The sequence below is a fragment of the Leuresthes tenuis genome, unplaced genomic scaffold (genome assembly GCF_036924035.1).
Source record: "Leuresthes tenuis unplaced genomic scaffold, fLeuTen1.0.hap1 SCAF_1, whole genome shotgun sequence".
Classification (NCBI taxonomy): Eukaryota; Metazoa; Chordata; class Actinopteri; order Atheriniformes; family Atherinopsidae; genus Leuresthes; species Leuresthes tenuis.
In genome coordinates, this window is record NW_027325355.1 from 6,771,747 (window position 1) to 6,788,544 (window position 16,798).

At 46.1% G+C, this 16,798-nt stretch overlaps 1 protein-coding gene, 9 non-coding genes and 22 pseudogenes across 10 annotated transcripts in view; 1 reads left to right on the forward strand and 31 right to left on the reverse strand.

Moving 5' to 3' along the window:
- LOC140292446 (NACHT, LRR and PYD domains-containing protein 3-like) overlaps window positions 1–16,798 on the forward strand; it is a 405,682-nt gene that overhangs the window by 237,063 nt on the left and 151,821 nt on the right. The window lies entirely within an intron of this gene.
- Window positions 5,039–5,157, reverse strand: LOC140268127 (5S ribosomal RNA; annotated as a pseudogene).
- On the reverse strand, window positions 5,427–5,545 carry LOC140294069 (5S ribosomal RNA). Its single transcript, XR_011912739.1, has one exon. It is a non-coding gene; the product is annotated as a 5S ribosomal RNA (ribosomal RNA).
- Window positions 5,815–5,933, reverse strand: LOC140299145 (5S ribosomal RNA; annotated as a pseudogene).
- Window positions 6,203–6,321, reverse strand: LOC140309837 (5S ribosomal RNA; annotated as a pseudogene).
- Window positions 6,591–6,709, reverse strand: LOC140291197 (5S ribosomal RNA; annotated as a pseudogene).
- Window positions 6,979–7,097, reverse strand: LOC140296043 (5S ribosomal RNA). Its single transcript, XR_011912926.1, has one exon. It is a non-coding gene; the product is annotated as a 5S ribosomal RNA (ribosomal RNA).
- On the reverse strand, window positions 7,367–7,485 carry LOC140301051 (5S ribosomal RNA; annotated as a pseudogene).
- On the reverse strand, window positions 7,755–7,873 carry LOC140299260 (5S ribosomal RNA; annotated as a pseudogene).
- Window positions 8,143–8,261, reverse strand: LOC140307934 (5S ribosomal RNA; annotated as a pseudogene).
- LOC140288348 (5S ribosomal RNA) lies at window positions 8,531–8,649 on the reverse strand (annotated as a pseudogene).
- Window positions 8,919–9,037, reverse strand: LOC140281173 (5S ribosomal RNA; annotated as a pseudogene).
- LOC140291105 (5S ribosomal RNA) lies at window positions 9,307–9,425 on the reverse strand (annotated as a pseudogene).
- On the reverse strand, window positions 9,695–9,813 carry LOC140299224 (5S ribosomal RNA; annotated as a pseudogene).
- LOC140268138 (5S ribosomal RNA) lies at window positions 10,083–10,201 on the reverse strand (annotated as a pseudogene).
- LOC140294081 (5S ribosomal RNA) lies at window positions 10,471–10,589 on the reverse strand. The gene has a single exon (XR_011912740.1). It is a non-coding gene; the product is annotated as a 5S ribosomal RNA (ribosomal RNA).
- Window positions 10,859–10,977, reverse strand: LOC140299146 (5S ribosomal RNA; annotated as a pseudogene).
- Window positions 11,247–11,365, reverse strand: LOC140299256 (5S ribosomal RNA; annotated as a pseudogene).
- Window positions 11,635–11,753, reverse strand: LOC140268149 (5S ribosomal RNA; annotated as a pseudogene).
- LOC140294092 (5S ribosomal RNA) lies at window positions 12,023–12,141 on the reverse strand. The gene has a single exon (XR_011912741.1). It is a non-coding gene; the product is annotated as a 5S ribosomal RNA (ribosomal RNA).
- LOC140299147 (5S ribosomal RNA) lies at window positions 12,411–12,529 on the reverse strand (annotated as a pseudogene).
- On the reverse strand, window positions 12,799–12,917 carry LOC140288651 (5S ribosomal RNA). Its single transcript, XR_011912180.1, has one exon. It is a non-coding gene; the product is annotated as a 5S ribosomal RNA (ribosomal RNA).
- On the reverse strand, window positions 13,187–13,305 carry LOC140299985 (5S ribosomal RNA; annotated as a pseudogene).
- LOC140298033 (5S ribosomal RNA) lies at window positions 13,575–13,693 on the reverse strand. Its single transcript, XR_011913716.1, has one exon. It is a non-coding gene; the product is annotated as a 5S ribosomal RNA (ribosomal RNA).
- On the reverse strand, window positions 13,963–14,081 carry LOC140273269 (5S ribosomal RNA; annotated as a pseudogene).
- LOC140298542 (5S ribosomal RNA) lies at window positions 14,351–14,469 on the reverse strand. Its single transcript, XR_011914179.1, has one exon. It is a non-coding gene; the product is annotated as a 5S ribosomal RNA (ribosomal RNA).
- LOC140272413 (5S ribosomal RNA) lies at window positions 14,739–14,857 on the reverse strand (annotated as a pseudogene).
- On the reverse strand, window positions 15,127–15,245 carry LOC140298578 (5S ribosomal RNA; annotated as a pseudogene).
- LOC140295815 (5S ribosomal RNA) lies at window positions 15,515–15,633 on the reverse strand (annotated as a pseudogene).
- Window positions 15,903–16,021, reverse strand: LOC140290084 (5S ribosomal RNA). Its single transcript, XR_011912318.1, has one exon. It is a non-coding gene; the product is annotated as a 5S ribosomal RNA (ribosomal RNA).
- Window positions 16,291–16,409, reverse strand: LOC140299986 (5S ribosomal RNA; annotated as a pseudogene).
- Window positions 16,679–16,797, reverse strand: LOC140298689 (5S ribosomal RNA). Its single transcript, XR_011914317.1, has one exon. It is a non-coding gene; the product is annotated as a 5S ribosomal RNA (ribosomal RNA).

Consider the following 16,798-nt stretch of genomic DNA (forward strand, 5'->3'; position numbering starts at 1 on the left):
GCAGCTGGTGCTTTTACAATTTTGCGCAGAAACAAGTTATATATTTGTTTCGTGTTCAATTCCCCAAAATTTAAACTCTATCCCCATAATTACAGACAAAGGTTGGCCCACTTACCAGTCTTGATGACTGCACCACAGAGCCGAGCATGAGCAGCCAGTCTGGAGGTACATTCTCTGCCAGCTGGGCGCACACCCTCCTCACCACCTCTTTCCTATGTATGATGTTTTCTTTTCTTAGAGTATTCTCAACACGAACCAGATCCAACCTGCCGTGCCGATCCAAGACAGTCCCAAAGGTGTCGACTCCTCCTCTCTCCAGAGCCGCGCACCTAAATGGCCGCCCTGCCTGCTGCAGATCTGGGTTGTGGAAGAGCGGCTGCCGCAAAAGCTGTCCGAGATGTTGAATCTTACCGTCCAGACCTGGTCGGAATGCCTGCCAAGCCTCCATCACCTCAGCCCAGAAAGGATCAAGGTGACAGAGGCTCGTTGATGGGAGAACTTGACATAGGTTAAACATGCCATGCCGCCCGCAGGAGTTTATTGACCGCCCTAAAGCTTCATGCCAAAGATGCAGGTCCGGATTATTGAAGAGTTTTGTTAGCAGTCGCAATCTAAAAGCCAGTCGTTTCGTGTCTATGTCCACGAGGTTGAGACAGCCGTTTTTCTTACCACCAATGAGAGTGTTATGCGACACCATGATTCTCTTACCTTTCCAGATGAAATTATTGAATGACCGGTTCAGGGCGGTCAACACACTCCGCGGCGCGGCATGGACATGCAGGGTATGGTAAAGCTTAGTAACCGCCAGCGCGTTGGCGACAACCACTCTTCCCCTATGCCCGAGGGCCCTCATCCTCCAGAGGCTTAAGGTGTTCTCTATCCTCCCTGTGACCGCAGACCATGATCTCTCCGCCGCAAGCTGCTCGTCCACCCCCAGGTACACTCCCAAAAACTTGAAGGGGCCATCTATCAAACATACCTGGGAGAGCTGCGGCGGAGCGGCCGCGGCTCCGCAGCACAGCAAGCCAGATTTGGACAGATTCAGCTTGCCTCCAGTCGCTTTGCAGAAGAAATCCACCAACCCCAGAGCCAGAGTTAGGCTCTTGGGGTCGGCTGCTACCAACGTAGTGTCGTCAGCGAACTGGAGGAGCTTTATCTGTCCTCCTCCGGAGGAGAGAACCCCCCGGACATCAGGATCCCCATCTATTAAACAGGCTAGCGGCTCCACAGCCAAGGTGAACAGCAGAGAGGAGAGCGGACACCCCTGTCTCACCGATCGCCACAGCCGGACGGGGTCCGTCAGGTTTCCATTCAGACTTACCCTACTCGTTGCCGAATTGTAGAGGGTCCGCACCCAGCCGACGAATCTGTTCCCGAACCCAAAGGCCTTCAAGACCCCCCAAAGGTACTCATGCTCGACTCTATCGAATGCCTTCTCGAAGTCCAGGTTCAGGAAATACCCGCCACTCTCCTGCAGGAGCCTTAGCGTCTCCTTTGCGGTCAGTATGGTGTCATATATTGTCCGACTCGGTACACTGTAGGCCTGGTTTTTATTTATTATATGTGGCATTATGGGTTTGATTCTATTAGCCAGTATTTTCATAAATATTTTATAATCCGTATTTAACAAGCTTATCGGTCTATAATTATTCAAGTTATTTCTATCTCCGTTATTTTTATATATTAATTTAATTATTCCCTCATTAAATGTTCTAGGTATAACTATGTTTTTATTTTCCGTTATTTCTGTATAGATTTTCGTCAGAATCGGTACCAATTTATCACTGAAAGTTTTATAGAATTCAGTTGTCATCCCATCCCGTCCCGGACTCTTGTTGTTCCCTAATGACATTATTGCCCCCTCAACTTCTAATTTGAATATTTTATTGTCAGTTATCTGGGCTTCTTCCTTAGTTAATTTGTTTTTAATTAGTGAGAACAGATGATCCGCGTGAGTTCTATCTAGTGTGTCAGAGCTAAAGAGTCTTTGATAAAACAGCCGACTGACCTCCATCATGTCTCCCTCCTCGCACACCTCCACCTCTTGGTCATTCAGTAAGGAAGTTATTATGGACCTATTTTTGTTTCTCTTCTCCAATCCCAAGAAGAATGCTGTCGATTTTTCCCCCTCCACCCAATGCTGCACCCTTGCCCTTACGCAAGCCCCTTGACATTTCCTCCTGCCCAAATCGTCCAGGCGCTTCATCAAGAGAGACAGTTTGTATGTATCCCGGCTGGGATCATCATCCAACCTTACCTGTTCTTTATTTATGTCCTTCTTCAGTTGCCTCTCTACCCTATTTTCTTCCCACTTCTTATTGATACAGTAATGAATCGTTTTTGTTTTCAATCTTGTTTTAACGTGTTCCCACCATTCTAAAGGTTCCTGTATTATGTCCACTTCTTCATTTATATAATCTAGTTGTTTATTAATGATATTTATATATTTACTATCTTCAAGTAAACTATTATTTAAGCACCATAGATTAAACTTATTTGTGACTTGGCGGTCCTTCAACGTTAAAATGATCGGACCATGGTCACTAATATGGCTGCTTCCATAATCAATTGTATTTATCCATTGAACAATATTTCTACTTATTAAGCATAGATCTATTCTAGTTTGCTTCAATATTCCTTTGATTACGCTCTTCCTTGAAAAAGCTACCTTGTCTTTATTTAATAATCTCCAGATATCAATTAGATCATTTTCATTCATTATATTCAATAAAGCTCTTCTGCTGCTGTCATTTTTAAAAACATTTGCCGCCGAGACATCTAGTCGTGAGAGTGCCACATTCAAATCTCCTATTAGGATCGTGTTGGTGCTTATGAATCCCTTTAGATTTTCAAAATACCTCTTTCTCTCCGTTTCAATGTTGGGGGCATAGCTATTTATCAGTCTAATAATATTATTTTTATAATTTAGGTCTAATATTAATTGCCTACCCTGGTCATCTCTATGTATTTCTTTTATATCTTTAAATAACTTGCTATTTTTTATTAATACAGCCACCCCACAACATGTATTTACTCCATTTGAGATATAAATGCTGCCTACCCATAATTTCTCTATTTTTGCTAGTATATCACCATCCCAGTTAGTTTCTTGCAACACAACTATATCACAATCTACACTCAGGAAGAACTCCTCCATCCTCTTTTCGTTCCTCAGCCCCGCCACATTTTGTGAAAAGATAGTGAGCATAAGGAAAAGGGAGATGTACAGTCTACTTATCTGGCCAAACCCTTCATTTTAGTTTTTTCCGCACTTTTTGACCGACTCTCTCCAAAGGTGCCCTTTTTCTTGCCGTCAGTAGCTGGCGATCCATCTCCAAGCTTGAGCTGGGGGGGGTTTCGCTTGGGCCCATAGGTGATAAACATGTATCTGGGAGGGGCTCACTCCCCAGCTCGGGCGTTTGCTGCCTCCGTTCACTTCTATTCGAAGTAGCCACTGAGTCGGTTGCATATTCTTCACTTGTTTTTTCGCCTCTATATTTAGTATGTGAGCTTACCTGAGCCCCTCCCTGTGCCAGCTCCACAGCCTGGTCCTTGGTGTCCAGGGTAGAGCCCATTTTTCGGGCTCCCCCCGCCAGATCGCAGGCAGGACCCATTTTTCGAGTCCCCCCAACTTCTGGAGCCTGCCCAGCGGAATATATCAGAGAGTCTGGGGTAATTTTCACTCCCTGAGGCTCACTAACCTCCAGATCCACCTCCCCCAGCCCATCAGATTCTTCATCTCCCGTTGAGTCTTGTCCATCCTCCTCACTTGCACTAGCACACACACAGTTTGTTAACGGGTTGCAGCAGACTATACATCGCTCTCCTCCCTCAACACACTCCCTGGCATAGTGCCCTTGACCACCACATTTGTGGCACACAAATTCTGGGCATTCTCGGACAATATGTCCCGGCTGCAAACATAATCGGCATACCTTTACCTGTCTATCGTGTATGACCCTGAAGAAGTGGTGTCCGTTGGCCGTGTTGAATTTTGCAGAGTATGGCAGAGACTGTACTGCATCTGTGAATCTCACCCTGACAAACCTTGTGCCATCCACAATCGATGTTCCAGGCCACATTCTCCTCTTTATTTTGGATACTGCTTCCACTCCCCATCCTCGCAATTTCTCCAAGATCTCCTGATCCGAAACATATGCTGGCAAATTTAGAAAAGAGACGATCAGTTCATCATTTACCAGTTTCCTCCCCGTTACCACCATTGCTCCCATCTTGAAGCCATCCATTAATTTGTCTCTTGCTATTTCGTTGCTTAGAGTGATTTCATAGGATGTTGGCCCCAAGGGCCTACACCCCAGAATTCCTCCGCACAGCATGCGTATCGTCCTCAGAAGGTTAATAATTGTCACCTTCTCTGGCCCCTCATTATCTATGACCATTGTCAGCTCTTTTTTATAGGAAGCCTCTCCTACATCCTTCTCTGTCACCATTTTCCCAGTTAACTTGTCCATTGTCTCGTCTCGCCGGTCCACTGCCCCCACCAAATCATCCATCTGAAAAACAAAACAGAACAAAAAGCGCCTCCCCACCGCCTGCGCTGATGGGGAGGGATAATCCCCACACAAAAAAAAGAATCAAGATCTATATCTATATTGCTGGAAAAACAAACAAAAGAAAGGAAGGAAAGACAAAAACACTCAGCAAACAATTGGAGCGAGAGCTCCTCAGACCTGCTGCTGCACTCTGTGGCTCCCACACCTGTTGCTCATCAGAAAAATGGGCGTGTTCAGGGTGGTGTGGCCGTAAGCGACTATGTCTGTCACAAATGTGAATTATATAGGTACTGGAATCATACAGTTCCTCTATGTAACCAGATAATTGCCAAGAAAGGCTGATATGTAGTGGGCATATCTTCATCCCTGATGTGATTATTACCTGCAGTTGAAACTGAGACTCTCAGATCACTTCGTGTCTGCCAACAAAGCAGCAGCAGCTGAAGATGACCAACTTCCTCATGTGTCACAGGGTGATCAGACGTTGCAACAAAAGACATGCAGGTGGTAGAGAGAAGAGAAAAAGCTTATAGCACCTGGTATTCCCAAGCGGTCTCCCATCCAAGTACTAACCAGGCCCAACCCTGCTTGGCTTCCGAGATCAGACAAAGTCTGGCATATTCAGGGTGGTGTGGCCGTAAGCAACAATATCTGTGAACAATGTGCATTATATAGGTACTGGAATCATACGGTTACTCCATGTAACCAGATAATTGCAGAGAAAGGCTGATATGTAGTGGGCACATCTTAATCCCTGATGTGATTATTACCTGCAGTTGAAACTGAGACTCTCAGATCACTTCGTGTCTGCCAACAAAGCAGCAGCAGCTGAAGATGACCAACTTCCTCATGTGTCACAGGGTGATCAGACGTTGCAACAAAAGACATGCAAGTGGTAGAGAGAAGAGAAAAAGCTTACAGCACCTGGTATTCCCAAGTGGTCTCCCATCCAAGTACTAACCAGGCCCAACCCTGCTTGGCTTCCGAGATCAGACGAGGTTGGGCATGTTCAGGGTGGTGTGGCCGTAAGCAAAACTATCTGTGAACAATGTGCATTATATAGGTACTGGAATCATACGGTTCCTCTATGTAACCAGATAATTGCCGAGAAAGGCTGATGCGTATTGGGCACATCTTCTTCCCTGTGGTGATTATTCTCTCCAGCGGAAACTGAGACTCTCAGATCACTTCGTGTCTGCCAACAAAGCAGCAGCAGCTGAAGATGACCAACTTCCTCATGTGTCACAGGGTCATCAGACGTTGCAACAAAAGACATGCAGGTGCTAGAGAGAAGAGAAAAAGCTTACAGCACCTGGTATTCCCAAGTAGTCTCCCATCCAAGTACTAATCAGGCCCAACCCTGCTTGGCTTCGGAGATCAGACGAGGTCGGGCATGTTCAGGGTGGTGTGGCCGTAAGCGACTATGTCTGTCACAAATGTGAATTATATAGGTACTGGAATCATACAGTTCCTCTATGTAACCAGATAATTGCCAAGAAAGGCTGATATGTAGTGGGCATATCTTCATCCCTGATGTGATTATTATCTGTAGTTGAAACTGAGAATCTCAGATCACTTCGTGTCTGCCAACAAAGCAGCAGCAGCTGAAGATGACCAACTTCCTCGTGTGTCACAGGGTGATCAGACGTTGCAACAAAAGACATGCAGGTGGTAGAGAGAAGAGAAAAACCTTACAGCACCTGGTATTCCCAAGCAGCCTCCCATCCAAGTACTAACCAGGACCAACCCTGCTTGGCTTCCGAGATCAGACGAGGTCGGGCATATTCAGGGTGGTGTGGCCGTAAGCAACAATGTCTGTAACAAATGTGCATTATATAGGTACTGGAATAATACAGTTCGTCTATGTAACCAGATAATTGCCGAGAAAGGCTGATGCGTATTGTGCAGATCTTCTTCCCTGTCGTGATTATTCTCTCCAGCGGAAACTGAGACTCTCAGATCACTTCGTGTCTGCCAACAAAGCAACAGCAGCTGAAGATGACCAACTTCCTCATGTGTCACAGGGTGATCAGACGTTGCAACAAAAGACATGCAGGTGGTAGAGAGAAGAGAAAAATTTTACAGCACCTGGTATTCCCAAACGGTCTCCCATCCAAGTACTAAACAGGCCCAACCCTGCTTGGCTTCTTAGATCAGATGAGGTCGGGCATGTTCAGGGTGGTTTGGCCGTAAGCGACAATGTCTGTGACAAATGTGCATTATATAGGTACTGGAATCATACAGTTCCTCTATGTAACCAGATAATTGCAGAGAAAGGCTAACTTGTAGTGGGCACATCTTCTTCCCTGTCGTGATTATTATCTGCAGTTGAAACTGAGAATCTCAGATCACTTCGTGTCTGCCAACAAAGCAGCAGCAGCTGAAGATGACCAACTTCCTCATGTGTCACAGGGTCATCAGACGTTGCAACAAAAGACATATAGGTGCTAGAGAGAAGAGAAAAAGCTTACAGCACCTGGTATTCCCAAGTAGTCTCCCATCCAAGTACTAAACAGGCCCAACCCTGCTTGGCTTCCGAGATCAGACGAGGTCGGGCATGTTCAGGGTGGTTTGGCCGTAAGCGACAATGTCTGTGACAAATGTGCATTATATAGGTACTGGAATCATACAGTTCCTCTATGTAACCAGATAATTGTCGAGAAAGGCTAACTTGTAGTGGGCACATCTTCTTCCCTGTCGTGATTATTATCTGCAGTTGAAACTGAGAATCTCAGATCACTTCGTGTCTGCCAACAAAGCAGCAGCAGCTGAAGATGACCAACTTCCTCGTGTGTCACAGGGTGATCAGACGTTTCAACAAAAGACATGCAGGTGGTAGAGAGAAGAGAAAAAGCTTACAGCACCTGGTATTCCCAAGCAGTCTCCAATCCAAGTACTAACAAGGCCCAACCCTGCTTGGCTTCCAAGATCAGACGAGGTCGGGTATTTTCAGGGTGGTGTGGCCGTAAGCAACAATATCTGTGACAAATGTGCACTATATAGGTACTGGAATCATACAGTTCCTCGATGTAACCAGATAATTGCTGAGAAAGGCTAAATTGTAGTGGGCACATCTTCATCCCTGATGTAATTATTATCTGTAGTTGAAACTGAGACTCTCAGATCACTTCGTGTCTGCCAACAAAGCAGCAGCAGCTGAAGATGATCAACTTCCTCGTGTGTCACAGGGTGATCAGACGTTGCAACAAAAGACATGCAGGTGGTAGAGAGAAGAGAAAAAGCTTATAGCACCTGGTATTCCCAAGCGGTCTCCCATCCAAGTACTAACCAGGCCCAACCCTGCTTGGCTTCCGAGATCAGACGAGGTTGGGCATGTTCAGGGTGGTGTGGCCGTAAGCAAAACTATCTGTGAACAATGTGCATTATATAGGTACTGGAATCATACGGTTCCTCTATGTAACCAGATAATTGCCGAGAAAGGCTGATGCGTATTGGGCACATCTTCTTCCCTGTGGTGATTATTCTCTCCAGCGGAAACTGAGACTCTCAGATCACTTCGTGTCTGCCAACAAAGCAGCAGCAGCTGAAGATGACCAACTTCCTCATGTGTCACAGGGTGATCAGACGTTGCAACAAAAGACATGCAGGTGCTAGAGAGAAGAGAAAAAGCTTACAGCACCTGGTATTCCCAAGTAGTCTCCCATCCAAGTACTAATCAGGCCCAATCCTGCTTGGCTTCGGAGATCAGACGAGGTCGGGCATGTTCAGGGTGGTGTGGCCGTAAGCGACTATGTCTGTCACAAATGTGAATTATATAGGTACTGGAATCATACAGTTCCTCTATGTAACCAGATAATTGCCAAGAAAGGCTGATATGTAGTGGGCATATCTTCATCCCTGATGTGATTTTTCTCTCCAGCGGAAACTGAGACTCTCAGATCACTTCGTGTCTGCCAACAAAGCAGCAGCAGCTGAAGATGACCAACTTCCTCATGTGTCACAGGGTGATCAGACGTTGCAACAAAAGACATGCAGGTGGTAGAGAGAAGAGAAAAAGCTTATAGCACCTGGTATTCCCAAGCAGTCTCCCATCCAAGTACTAACCAGGCCCAACCCTGCTTGGCTTCCGAGATCAGACAAAGTCTGGCATATTCAGGGTGGTGTGGCCGTAAGCAACAATATCTGTGAACAATGTGCATTATATAGGTACTGGAATCATACGGTTACTCCATGTAACCAGATAATTGCAGAGAAAGGCTGATATGTAGTGGGCACATCTTAATCCCTGATGTGATTATTACCTGCAGTTGAAACTGAGACTCTCAGATCACTTCGTGTCTGCCAACAAAGCAGCAGCAGCTGAAGATGACCAACTTCCTCATGTGTCACAGGGTGATCAGACGTTGCAACAAAAGACATGCAGGTGGTAGAGAGAAGAGAAAAAGCTTACAGCACCTGGTATTCCCAAGCAGCCTCCCATCCAAGTACTAACCAGGACCAACCCTGCTTGGCTTCCGAGATCAGACGACGTCGGGCATATTCAGGGTGGTGTGGCCGTAAGCAACAATGTCTGTAACAAATGTGCATTATATAGGAACTGGAATAATACAGTTCGTCTATGTAACCAGATAATTGCCGAGAAAGGCTGATGCGTATTGTGCAGATCTTCTTCCCTGTCGTGATTATTCTCTCCAGCGGAAACTGAGACTCTCAGATCACTTCGTGTCTGCCAACAAAGCAACAGCAGCTGAAGATGACCAACTTCCTCATGTGTCACAGGGTGATCAGACGTTGCAACAAAAGACATGCAGGTGGTAGAGAGAAGAGAAAAATTTTACAGCACCTGGTATTCCCAAACGGTCTCCCATCCAAGTACTAAACAGGCCCAACCCTGCTTGGCTTCTTAGATCAGATGAGGTCGGGCATGTTCAGGGTGGTGTGGCCGTAAGCAACAATGTCTGTCACAAATGTGCATTATATAGGTACTGGAATCATACAGTTCCTCTATGTAACCAGATAATTGCCGAGAAAGGCTAACTTGTAGTGGGCACATCTTCTTCCCTGTCGTGATTATTATCTGCAGTTGAAACTGAGAATCTCAGATCACTTCGTGTCTGCCAACAAAGCAGCAGCAGCTGAAGATGACCAACTTCCTCGTGTGTCACAGGGTGATCAGACGTTTCAACAAAAGACATGCAGGTGGTAGAGAGAAGAGAAAAAGCTTACAGCACCTGGTATTCCCAAGCAGTCTCCCATCCAAGTACTAACAAGGCCCAACCCTGCTTGGCTTCCAAGATCAGACGAGGTCGGGTATTTTCAGGGTGGTGTGGCCGTAAGCAACAATATCTGTGACAAATGTGCACTATATAGGTACTGGAATCATACAGTTCCTCGATGTAACCAGATAATTGCTGAGAAAGGCTAAATTGTAGTGGGCACATCTTCATCCCTGATGTGATTATTATCTGTAGTTGAAACTGAGACTCTCAGATCACTTCGTGTCTGCCAACAAAGCAGCAGCAGCTGAAGATGATCAACTTCCTCGTGTGTCACAGGGTGATCAGACGTTGCAACAAAAGACATGCAGGTGGTAGAGAGAAGAGAAAAAGCTTATAGCACCTGGTATTCCCAAGCGGTCTCCCATCCAAGTACTAACCAGGCCCAACCCTGCTTGGCTTCCGAGATCAGACAAAGTCTGGCATATTCAGGGTGGTGTGGCCGTAAGCAACAATATCTGTGAACAATGTGCATTATATAGGTACTGGAATCATACGGTTACTCCATGTAACCAGATAATTGCAGAGAAAGGCTGATATGTAGTGGGCACATCTTAATCCCTGATGTGATTATTACCTGCAGTTGAAACTGAGACTCTCAGATCACTTCGTGTCTGCCAACAAAGCAGCAGCAGCTGAAGATGACCAACTTCCTCATGTGTCACAGGGTGATCAGACGTTGCAACAAAAGACATGCAAGTGGTAGAGAGAAGAGAAAAAGCTTACAGCACCTGGTATTCCCAAGTGGTCTCCCATCCAAGTACTAACCAGGCCCAACCCTGCTTGGCTTCCGAGATCAGACGAGGTTGGGCATGTTCAGGGTGGTGTGGCCGTAAGCAAAACTATCTGTGAACAATGTGCATTATATAGGTACTGGAATCATACGGTTCCTCTATGTAACCAGATAATTGCCGAGAAAGGCTGATGCGTATTGGGCACATCTTCTTCCCTGTGGTGATTATTCTCTCCAGCGGAAACTGAGACTCTCAGATCACTTCGTGTCTGCCAACAAAGCAGCAGCAGCTGAAGATGACCAACTTCCTCATGTGTCACAGGGTCATCAGACGTTGCAACAAAAGACATGCAGGTGCTAGAGAGAAGAGAAAAAGCTTACAGCACCTGGTATTCCCAAGTAGTCTCCCATCCAAGTACTAATCAGGCCCAACCCTGCTTGGCTTCGGAGATCAGACGAGGTCGGGCATGTTCAGGGTGGTGTGGCCGTAAGCGACTATGTCTGTCACAAATGTGAATTATATAGGTACTGGAATCATACAGTTCCTCTATGTAACCAGATAATTGCCAAGAAAGGCTGATATGTAGTGGGCATATCTTCATCCCTGATGTGATTATTATCTGTAGTTGAAACTGAGAATCTCAGATCACTTCGTGTCTGCCAACAAAGCAGCAGCAGCTGAAGATGACAAACTTCCTCATGTGTCACAGGGTCATCAGACGTTGCAACAAAAGACATGCAGGTGGTAGAGAGAAGAGAAAAAGCTTAAAGCACCTGGTATTCCCAAGCAGTCTCCCATCCAAGTACTAATCAGGCCCAACCCTGCTTGGCTTCCGAGATCAGACGAGGTCGGGCATATTCAGGGTGGTGTGGCCGTAAGCAACAATATCTGTGAACAATGTGCATTATATAGGTACTGGAATCATATGGTTACTCTATGTAACCAGATAATTGCAGAGAAAGAATGATATGTAGTGGGCACATCTTCATCCCTGATGTGATTATTACCTGCAGTTGAAACTGAGACTCTCAGATCACTTCGTGTCTGCCAACAAAGCAGCAGCAGCTGAAGATGACCAACTTCCTCATGTGTCACAGGGTGATCAGACGTTGCAACAAAAGACATGCAGGTGGTAGAGAGAAGAGAAAAAGCTTATAGCACCTGGTATTCCCAAGCGGTCTCCCATCCAAGTACTAACCAGGCCCAACCCTGCTTGGCTTCCGAGATCAGACAAAGTCTGGCATATTCAGGGTGGTGTGGCCGTAAGCAACAATATCTGTGAACAATGTGCATTATATAGGTACTGGAATCATACGGTTACTCCATGTAACCAGATAATTGCAGAGAAAGGCTGATATGTAGTCGGCACATCTTAATCCCTGATGTGATTATTACCTGCAGTTGAAACTGAGACTCTCAGATCACTTCGTGTCTGCCAACAAAGCAGCAGCAGCTGAAGATGACCAACTTCCTCATGTGTCACAGGGTGATCAGACGTTGCAACAAAAGACATGCAAGTGGTAGAGAGAAGAGAAAAAGCTTACAGCACCTGGTATTCCCAAGTGGTCTCCCATCCAAGTACTAACCAGGCCCAACCCTGCTTGGCTTCCGAGATCAGACGAGGTTGGGCATGTTCAGGGTGGTGTGGCCGTAAGCAAAACTATCTGTGAACAATGTGCATTATATAGGTACTGGAATCATACGGTTCCTCTATGTAACCAGATAATTGCCGAGAAAGGCTGATGCGTATTGGGCACATCTTCTTCCCTGTGGTGATTATTCTCTCCAGCGGAAACTGAGACTCTCAGATCACTTCGTGTCTGCCAACAAAGCAGCAGCAGCTGAAGATGACCAACTTCCTCATGTGTCACAGGGTCATCAGACGTTGCAACAAAAGACATGCAGGTGCTAGAGAGAAGAGAAAAAGCTTACAGCACCTGGTATTCCCAAGTAGTCTCCCATCCAAGTACTAATCAGGCCCAACCCTGCTTGGCTTCGGAGATCAGACGAGGTCGGGCATGTTCAGGGTGGTGTGGCCGTAAGCGACTATGTCTGTCACAAATGTGAATTATATAGGTACTGGAATCATACAGTTCCTCTATGTAACCAGATAATTGCCAAGAAAGGCTGATATGTAGTGGGCATATCTTCATCCCTGATGTGATTATTATCTGTAGTTGAAACTGAGAATCTCAGATCACTTCGTGTCTGCCAACAAAGCAGCAGCAGCTGAAGATGACAAACTTCCTCATGTGTCACAGGGTCATCAGACGTTGCAACAAAAGACATGCAGGTGGTAGAGAGAAGAGAAAAAGCTTACAGCACCTGGTATTCCCAAGCAGTCTCCCATCCAAGTACTAATCAGGCCCAACCCTGCTTGGCTTCCGAGATCAGACGAGGTCGGGCATATTCAGGGTGGTGTGGCCGTAAGCAACAATATCTGTGAACAATGTGCATTATATAGGTACTGGAATCATATGGTTACTCTATGTAACCAGATAATTGCAGAGAAAGAATGATATGTAGTGGGCACATCTTAATCCCTGATGTGATTATTACCTGCAGTTGAAACTGAGACTCTCAGATCACTTCGTGTCTGCCAACAACGCAGCAGCAGCTGAAGATGACCAACTTCCTCATGTGTCACAGGGTCATCAGACGTTGCAACAAAAGACATATAGGTGCTAGAGAGAAGAGAAAAAGCTTACAGCACCTGGTATTCCCAAGCAGTCTCCCATCCAAGTACTAACCAGGCCCAACCCTACTTGGCTTTTGAGATCAGACGAGGTCGGGTATTTTCAGGGTGGTGTGGCCGTAAGCAACAATGGCTGTGACATTTGTGCATTATATAGGTACTGGAATCATACACTTCCTCGATGTAACCAGATAATTGCCGAGAAAGGCTAACTTGTAGTGGGCACATCTTCATCCCTGATGTGATTATTACCTGCAGTTGAAACTGAGAGTCTCAGATCACTTCGTGTCTGCCAACAAAGCAGCAGCAGCTGAAGATGACCAACTTCCTCATGTGTCACAGGGTCATCAGAGGTTGCAACAAAAGACATATAGGTGCTAGAGAGAAGAGAAAAAGCTTACAGGACCTGGTATTCCCAAGTAGTCTCCCATCCAAGTACTAACCAGGCCCAACCCTGCTTGGCTTCCGAGATCAGATGAGGTCGGGCATGTTCAGGGTGGTTTGGCCGTAAGCGACAATGTCTGTGACAAATGTGCATTATATAGGTACTGGAATCATACAGTTCCTCTATGTAACCAGATAATTGCAGAGAAAGGCTAACTTGTAGTGGGCACATCTTCTTCCCTGTCGTGATTATTATCTGCAGTTGAAACTGAGAATCTCAGATCACTTCGTGTCTGCCAACAAAGCAGCAGCAGCTGAAGATGACCAACTTCCTCATGTGTCACAGGGTGATCAGACGTTGCAACAAAAGACATGCAAGTGGTAGAGAGAAGAGAAAAAGCTTACAGCACCTGGTATTCCCAAGCTGTCTCCCATCCAAGTACTAACCAGGCCCAACCCTGCTTGGCTTACGAGATCAGACGAGGTCTGGCATGTTCAGGGTGGTGTGGCCGTAAGCAACAATGTCTGTAACAAATGTGCATTAGATAGGTACTGGAATCATACAGTTCGTCTATGTAACCAGATAATTGCCGAGAAAGGCTGATGCGTATTGGGCAGATCTTCTTCCCTGTCGTGATTATTCTCTCCAGCGGAAACTGAGACTCTCAGATCACTTCGTGTCTGCCAACAAAGCAGCAGCAGCCGAAGATGACCAACTTCCTCATGTGTCACAGGGTCATCAGACGTTGCAACAAAAGACATATAGGTGCTAGAGAGAAGAGAAAAAGCTTACAGCACCTGGTATTCCCAAGTAGTCTCCCATCCAAGTACTAACCAGGCCCAACCCTGCTTGGCTTCCGAGATCAGACGAGGTTGGGCATGTTCAGGGTGGTGTGGCCGTAAGCAAAACTATCTGTGAACAATGTGCATTATATAGGTACTGGAATCATACGGTTCCTCTATGTAACCAGATAATTGCCGAGAAAGGCTGATGCGTATTGGGCACATCTTCTTCCCTGTGGTGATTATTCTCTCCAGCGGAAACTGAGACTCTCAGATCACTTCGTGTCTGCCAACAAAGCAGCAGCAGCTGAAGATGACCAACTTCCTCATGTGTCACAGGGTCATCAGACGTTGCAACAAAAGACATGCAGGTGCTAGAGAGAAGAGAAAAAGCTTACAGCACCTGGTATTCCCAAGTAGTCTCCAAAACAAGTACTAATCAGGCCCAACCCTGCTTGGCTTCGGAGATCAGACGAGGTCGGGCATGTTCAGGGTGGTGTGGCCGTAAGCGACTATGTCTGTCACAAATGTGAATTATATAGGTACTGGAATCATACAGTTCCTCTATGTAACCAGATAATTGCCAAGAAAGGCTGATATGTAGTGGGCATATCTTCATCCCTGATGTGATTATTATCTGTAGTTGAAACTGAGAATCTCAGATCACTTCGTGTCTGCCAACAAAGCAGCAGCAGCTGAAGATGACCAACTTCCTCATGTGTCACAGGGTCATCAGACGTTGCAACAAAAGACATGCAAGTGGTAGAGAGAAGAGAAAAAGCTTACAGCACCTGGTATTCCCAAGCAGTCTCCCATCCAAGTACTAACCAGGCCCAACCCCGCTTGGCTTCCGAGATAAGACGAGGTCGGGCATGTTCAGGGTGGTGTGGCCGTAAGCGACAATATCTGTGACAAATGTGCATTATATAGGTACTGGAATCATACGGTTCATCTATGTAACCAGATAATTGCCGAGAAAGGCTGATATGTAGTGGGCACATCTTAATCCCTGTCGTGATTATTCTCTCCAGCGGAAACTGAAACTCTCAGATCACTTCGTGTCTGCCAACAAAGCAGCAGCAGCTGAAGATGACCAACTTCCTCATGTGTCACAGGGTCATCAGACGTTGCAACAAAAGACATGCAGGTGGTAGAGAGAAGAGAAAAAGCTTATAGCACCTGGTATTCCCAAGCGGTCTCCCATCCAAGTACTAACCAGGCCCAACCCTGCTTGGCTTCCGAGATCAGACAAAGTCTGGCATATTCAGGGTGGTGTTGCCGATTGCAACAATATCTGTGAACAATGTGCATTATATAGGTACTGGAATCATACGGTTACTCCATGTAACCAGATAATTGCAGAGAAAGGCTGATATGTAGTGGGCACATCTTAATCCCTGATGTGATTATTACCTGTAGTTGAAACTGAGAATCTCAGATCACTTCGTGTCTGCCAACAAAGCAGCAGCAGCTGAAGATGACAAACTTCCTCATGTGTCACAGGGTCATCAGACGTTGCAACAAAAGACATGCAGGTGGTAGAGAGAAGAGAAAAAGCTTACAGCACCTGGTATTCCCAAGCAGTCTCCCATCCAAGTACTAATCAGGCCCAACCCTGCTTGGCTTCCGAGATCAGACGAGGTCGGGCATATTCAGGGTGGTGTGGCTGTAAGCAACAATATCTGTGAACAATGTGCATTATATAGGTACTGGAATCATATGGTTACTCTATGTAACCAGATAATTGCAGAGAAAGAATGATATGTAGTGGGCACATCTTAATCCCTGATGTGATTATTACCTGCAGTTGAAACTGAGACTCTCAGATCACTTTGTGTCTGCCAACAAAGCAGCAGCAGCTGAAGATGACCAACTTCCTCATGTGTCACAGGGTCATCAGACGTTGCAACAAAAGACATATAGGTGCTAGAGAGAAGAGAAAAAGCTTACAGCACCTGGTATTCCCAAGCAGTCTCCCATCCAAGTACTAACCAGGCCCAACCCTACTTGGCTTTTGAGATCAGACGAGGTCGGGTATTTTCAGGGTGGTGTGGCCGTAAGCAACAATGGCTGTGACATTTGTGCATTATATAGGTACTGGAATCATACACTTCCTCGATGTAACCAGATAATTGCCGAGAAAGGCTAACTTGTAGTGGGCACATCTTCATCCCTGATGTGATTATTACCTGCAGTTGAAACTGAGAGTCTCAGATCACTTCGTGTCTGCCAACAAAGCAGCAGCAGCTGAAGATGACCAACTTCCTCATGTGTCACAGGGTCATCAGAGGTTGCAACAAAAGACATATAGGTGCTAGAGAGAAGAGAAAAAGCTTACAGCACCTGGTATTCCCAAGTAGTCTCCCACCCAAGTACTAACCAGGCCCAACCCTGCTTGGCTTCCGAGATCAGATGAGGTCGGGCATGTTCAGGGTGGTGTGGCCGTAAGCG